At 40.7% G+C, this 6683-nt stretch overlaps 1 protein-coding gene across 4 annotated transcripts in view; it reads left to right on the top strand.

Annotated features, from left to right (window-relative positions):
• Window positions 1-6683, top strand: part of TBL1XR1 (transducin beta like 1 X-linked receptor 1) — a 106917-nt gene that overhangs the window by 71151 nt on the left and 29083 nt on the right. The gene's annotated exons all lie outside the window — the stretch shown is intronic.

Raw genomic sequence — 6683 nt, 5'->3', positions numbered from 1 at the left:
TTGGCATCTGTAGCATTTTTAATATATACCATAATTTAACAAATGTCTTGTGGGTGTAGCAGATGTCTTTTCTTTCCCCAGCACACCCCCCCCCTTTTTTTTTTTTTTTTTTTTTTTTTTAAATTCACAGTCCCTTAAAGTTTTTGGCAAGCTCTCCTTGTGTGCCTCTCTTAGGTCTATGGAGGGCACTCAAAGACAGAGGGAATTTAACAACCCTTATCTTGCAAGTAGACCCCCACAAGGTAGAGAAGGATATTGCTGATGTTCTTTGTGGCCTTGCAGGGTAGTGTTGGGCTGGCTCTACTCCAACACATCACTTAAGCAGTTGAAGGCAGTGGGACTAGAATATGTTTAAATGTTCTTCTGGATTGATCTCTGTGTGTACTTTCTGAAAACAAGGTGGAGTCCACAAGAAATTTTCAATGGGATTCTCTGGTCAAGCTAAGAAACAAGTAAGTTCTTTATGTGCTGGAGATACTGAGGAGAGAGAGGGATGTCCTTGCTTGAGAAGCCTCTGGACTGATAAATAAAGGAAGCAAAAGGTGCTGGAAGTTGTGAGTGAATAAAGACTGAAGCCATTTTCCCTTTTGTCATTGCATTTGGTTGGTTTATCTAAAATAATTGGTCATGGTACTACTCACACTGCGTGGTTTCCAGCCCTGTAAGTACATAGTGCCTCGAGCATGCACCAGCCATGCATGTAGGCTTACTTTAGAGTTTCTAAGTCTTGGAGTGGCAGAAAATGCGCTTTCAGATCTACAGGAGAGAAATGGCTTTGGGAAGGTTTGAGTAGCATCACTCAAGAATGTTAAATGGCAATTCTGCAAAGTAAAAACATCATAGCTTTATAAATATTGTAAGAAAAGAAAGATGATGGGAGCTCTTTGGAGTCTGAGAAATACTGAAAATTTTTCAAAATGTTGTGAGCAATTTGTGCAGTACTTATTAAAGTATAATGTCATCTGGAGAAGTCATGGACTTCTCCCTCTCTATCATCTCTTTATTTTCAAATAATGCTCCCATTACTGGAAATGGGTGAGCAGAATTTTACATGCATTGAATCTGTCTGAGGTAAGGTCAAGGTAACCAAAGACAGTGGGTTTCTTTTTGTGAAAAGCCGTCCTATCTAATTTGTTTGACTCTGAACCAGGAGAAGCTGTTACTGTGATTGGTTAATTCTGAAAAAAACAGAGTAGAGGTCACTTGTGGGACAAGCTGAAGACCATTTCAGTGCAGCTGCCTGTGTAATAGTTGCCTGCAGTTACAAGACAGGGTGTATTTCCATCTCTGCTAATGTTTTAGGTTGACTCAGCAAAACTGTTTTCTCTATACAAAGCTATGATTGTGTTTCCAACTGCATCAGTGGAGGAGCAGTTTAATTCAAAATAGCACCTTCTGATGGAGGGGGGTCCTTATCGGACAGATGAGGTATTGTCAGGTTTTGAATAGTTTGCTTCAAAGGGGATTAATTAAAAAATTAGTGAGAACAGATGTCTGATGTTGGCCTGAGCAGTCAGAAAGAAGAGGACTCAGAAAGAAGAGGAAATGTCCTGAGTTTGAACTTTTTATCTTAATTGGACCCCTTGTGACTTTCAGCCCATTTGATAAGAATTTCTTCAGTAGATTCTCCTACTGTACAAAGCCAACAGCTTTAAATTTTAAGGTTTTTATGTGTGGGTATAGGCACTGAGGCAAGTTTTTGCATACAGCTTGGAAGGATGACTCCTTCACAGAACAAAAACTTTATATACCACAGGCTGCTTTACTATAGCTTTTTTATATCCCATGTGCTACACAGAAAAGCAAAATAGTGTTCCTTTAAACTACATTTTAATATATTTTTGAATGTCATTACATATTCTTCTACAGGTGTGTTCAGGCTCCTTTTGCCAGTTAGACCTTCTGTAGAGTGCCAAATTAGCAAGAGGACCATTTGGTATGCTGCTTTAATCTTCTAAGATCAACAATGTAATTACTTCTAGAGATGCAGGTGACTTTGCAATGTGTAGGAGCCGTCTGGGGCTGTGTTACAGCAGGCACAATCATCCAATCTCTGGGAATTTTTCTTTTACAGTAGTATAAATATGCCTCTAGACTTAAGCACTGATGAAGTATCAGAACTTGGCATTTATTCAAAGTTGTCCTTAGTGCGGGATAATTTGAGTTAGGCAAAATATTCCAATTTCTACAGGCAAGGAAAGAAGCTTGTTTTTATTTTTTAGGGCGTTCTGTAAAAGAAAAGACTGCTCTTGATGATTCAGATATTGGAACAGTTCCCAGTGGGGAAAAAAAAAAGGGTATATTGCAGGGTATGGAAAATCTGGTCAAGGAGGCTGATGACACTGACCGTGTTGTGTGCCTTTTCCACATATTATAGGCATATCATATCAGCATACATGCTATTCTTAATATTCTGCCAAACGACCCTTGGTACAGCTTCATTTTGAGAAAAAAAAAAAAAGCAGATGCTGAAGGCAGAAGGGGAATCAGCTAATGTCTAGACAACTTTTGGAGGCATGAGTGAGTTTTTCATCAAATATATATATGCTTGAAGGGAAAAATCAATACGACTTCTTATTGAACTTTGGGTATAGCTAATATAGATGGAGATGTCTCTGCCAAAATACACAGTACTAATGCCTAGACAGTATAGGTTTTGCTCATGAAAACCTCCACAGTCAGATTTGAGGTATGGTGCAGAGTAGGATAGAGAGATGCAGAGATGGAATGTCTGCGTTGAGGGTGGTGACTGTAGCAGAAACTGAAAACTGTCTAAATCAAGGCAAGAGGTACTTGCAGGCTTGGAAAACAATCTGGCCATTTTTGCAGAGTTCCTGGGGATGAGGTGGTTTTGTCAGAGCTGCCTGTGTGCCCACCAGGGTCTCGTGTTGTGCAGTTGAATGTCCAGTCTCACAGTGGGGCTGGACCGAGGGAGTCACTGCACTGCCCCTCTCATTCTGTGGTTGTCACCCCACTGCCTCCTGGGCCCTGTGCAGGAGGCAGTGACAGCCCTGAGGGACCATGAGGACAGAACAGAGGCCCAGGAATGACCAATCTTTCATTTTGTAAAAGTAAAGCAGCACTCTGCCCTAATGACGGACCCCAACAGCCCCTTCCCCACCACCTTTTCCAGAGCTGTCTCAGGAACACGCTCCTTCCTCCTGGCTGCCTTGGCAGCTCTGAGATTTCTGCTTTATTCCTCTATGGCTTCGTGATAGATCACACCAGTATTGCAGATTGGCATACAGAGCAGTGAAAGGAGAAATGGGAATTTTTACACTGGTCTCACATTCCTGTTATTTTCAGTTGCAAATGGAAAATAGGATGAGTATGGTGATGGTGCTGTGTCACTGCCTAGGACAATGAATCAGTGCTGTCTGCAGCTGCAGTCGCTCGTGTTCATGAGTGGCCATGCCCGGTGTCTGTAGCAGGGCTGGGATCATGGGTATTAAACCCCTTCTGTAATATTTGATTTAACAAACCAGAAGAGCTTTGCCTCTTTGAATACCAGAAATAATGTTTGTCAGACAGTGCTTGTTTCTTAATTTCTTTCATGGCTTTTGAGAGATGGGTCTTGGTAGGAAGTAGCCACAAAAGTCAAGAACTTCACATCCTATTCTTTGTTAGAAATAATTTCAATATGGCATCCAAGTGTTCTAGGTGCTTCTGGAAAATTTAGCTGCCTAATTTCAAAGTTCACCTGAAATTAAATCTTGAGGTGCCAAAGTAAATACAGTTGGTTTCTGATCCACTTCATCGGCCCTTTATCTGAAATAAATTTCTGGGTGTTACATTTGTTTTAATTAGTACATCTTCTTTCATTTTTTAAATGAGGAATGTCTGATTTAGTGACTTTTTTCCCTGCTAACTGGTCTTTAAGTAATAAAAAAAAAACCAACTAGGTGAAGATGGTTTCATAATGCCCTTTTGCACCTGATGTTGTTTGCACTGGTAACTGATTTCTGTAATTTATCCTCAGACACTGCAGTTTGATTATTCCTGAACAAAAATGGGCTGTAGCTCTAAGATGGCTTCTTAAAGACTCAGAGCTGTGGTTTTCACTTTTTTATACTGGTGTTGCTTTTGGTTTTATTTAAGAATAAGATGGTGTGGTAGGTGGCATTGGTAGAGTGGTATGAGGAAAGGAGGCTTTTTTTGCAGATTAGCAACCAGTAGGGCAGGGATAGTGCAGGAGTGTAGGAGTAGAAATAGCTCATGGAGATTCACACGTATTCTGGTTTTGCATTCATGTGACCAATTGCAGAAACACGTTATCTATGACTTTTGGTTTTGCAAAAAGTGGGGGGGGTTTTCCGCTTTTTTAAAGATCCTCCACTCATAATGGTTATTTACCTGCAGATTCCCACAGGCTCGTTTCAGGCTGCTTTAGTGAACAGAGGTGGATGTGAAACTGCTTGGGCAAAGCAAAGAGTTGAGTTTTTAATCTGAGGGTAAACTTTCTTAAGCTTTCTTTAGAACTCCATTCATACATAATGCTGCAGTCAGTCGTGAGTTACATGTCTTTAAATCTCTTGAGGTGAACATATTGGGGCTAGAAGAACTTGTCAGTTTACATTTAATTTATTCCAGGCTTTAGGATATGTTTCATGGCTGTGGAGAAGTTTGAATACTAAATATGATGAATGTTAGCCTATATTTTCAATACCAAATTCTGCTGGCCAACTGCATTAGATTCTCAGCATGTTTAATATCCGGGTAAATGGAGAAAAGCTTGTTTAAAGTGCAGTGTATTTCTGCTATTAATGTTCACAAGTACCAATCTACTTGTTTGCCATCAATCCACAACTCATGAGTAATACTGACCTTGTTCTAAGAAGTCAGAAGTATTCAATGTTTTTTGTTTAAAAAATCCACAACGAACCCTTGCATTGTTAGTATAATTAATTCATTGTTTTCCCTGTCCAAAGGGCAATATCTTCTTTTTCTTCATCCCAAAGTTAAAAGTAGATAAAGAAGTCTGGCCTCCTCTTCAGAAAGCAGCAGGTCCCAATGTAGTTGCTCATGAGCTGATTCTGTGATTAATGGCCACTAAAGCTGGAAATTATCTTTCCTTGTTAACAGTTGGTATTTTCTTGGCTTGAAATTTCAATGAATTGTAACTAAAGGATCTTCTCTGTGTCCTGTGGGGTTGTTAGGTTGGATTTTTTTCCATTTTTCTCACCCCATTATGGTATTCCCTCACAGGGGTTTTGTGTGTCATCCTTAATTTTTCAGAAACACAGGACTCAGAGCTGTTACTGTTCAACAAGACATCTGCTTCAGGAAAAGAATTGGCAGCTTTTATGCACTCACAAAGGAATTTCAGAAAAATTATTTGTTATTCCCAAACTAGATGCTGCCAGAGTAACATAATTCCAAAACTTCTTTTCTCATGGGAAAGGCATAAAAGACTAGTCTTAACAATGGGGAAATAAGCTGGGTTTATTTGCGTTTAGAATGGATCAAAGCCTCTTCAGGACCTGTTCTGAGCACTGAGCACCTCATTACCGTCTCTCTCTTTTTCATATGTTTATATCCCCAGCACTGCCAAAGCTGTGCTGTGCCTGATAATCCCTGATCTTTTCTGAAATAATGTAGGAGTCAGAAAAGATGCTCGCACACACAGAGAGCATCCTTCCACTCCAGGAAATGCTTCTCCTGCTCTATTTATGTGGTCAGTATTATTTATGGAGTAGTTCTGTTAACTTCTCATGCTCAAAATAATACCTGCGCTTGAAAATAACTTTGTAGGTGCTGAAAAAGCTGAGGTGAGAGTGTTCAGGCTTAGACACGAGGGGCAGGGTAAATGAGGGAGCGGATCCTTTGTTGGAAAAAGTCATGTTCATGGAGCTGTCTGTGCCCAGACCGATGCATGTTTGGTTTTAATTTGCTTGTTCACTAGGAAAGAGGAACCAGTCCCCAAAGATATGCAGAAATTTAGTGTAGTTACCCAAGTAATGATATCAACTTTAATAAAACCCCAAAATATAGTGTTTTGCAAAAAAGCCTATTCCAACACCGTGAGGCAGGGATGGCCACCAATGAGTGTTTGCAGACTTGGACTCTAGTAGAATTCACTGCTCTCAGAACTGCCAGGCAAGGGCTGCTTGGATCCCTGCAGGCTCAGCCTTGCAAGTCCCCAGTCACACCACAGAGAACAATTTGGAGCTTTTTTATTTTGCTGTTGGTTGTGCAAAAATTCTAGGTGTGCAGTATGAAATCGCCCTGAGCAGGGAGGTGCCCAGGTAGTGCTGTGCTGAGTTGTAGGCACCAGCCTGGGGCAGAGAGGAGGTGCTGGCTGGCTCTGGCAGACCTGCTCTGGTCCCAGTTTCAGGCGCTGGGAACTCAGAGCAGAGCTGTGCTTGGTTACTCTGTGCAGGTGCTGCTCCGAATCACCCCGAGTTCTTGTTGTTATGGCAACATTAAAAAAACTTCCTTATCAAGAGTGAGGGAACCCATTCTGGTAAATACCCTGAAGTGAGTCAGATGAAGGCCTTTCTCCTGCAGGCAGTTCAGGACATGACTCAGGGCACAAGGCTAAACAAACAAGGACAAATAAAAGGAACAGCGTTTACTTGGACTAGAAAACGCTGTTGTTGATGATGAATTGAATTTTTTTTTTTTTTTAACCCGCAGAATTTATTTCTGCAAAACATTAGCAAATTTTGTTTTAATGGAAAAGT

The sequence above is a fragment of the Corvus brachyrhynchos genome, unplaced genomic scaffold (assembly GCF_000691975.1).
Source record: "Corvus brachyrhynchos isolate BGI_N302 unplaced genomic scaffold, ASM69197v1 scaffold162, whole genome shotgun sequence".
Lineage (NCBI taxonomy): Eukaryota > Metazoa > Chordata > Aves > Passeriformes > Corvidae > Corvus > Corvus brachyrhynchos.
The sequence above is the reverse complement of the archived record's forward strand: the minus strand, read 5'-3'. Positions and strand labels throughout refer to the sequence as shown.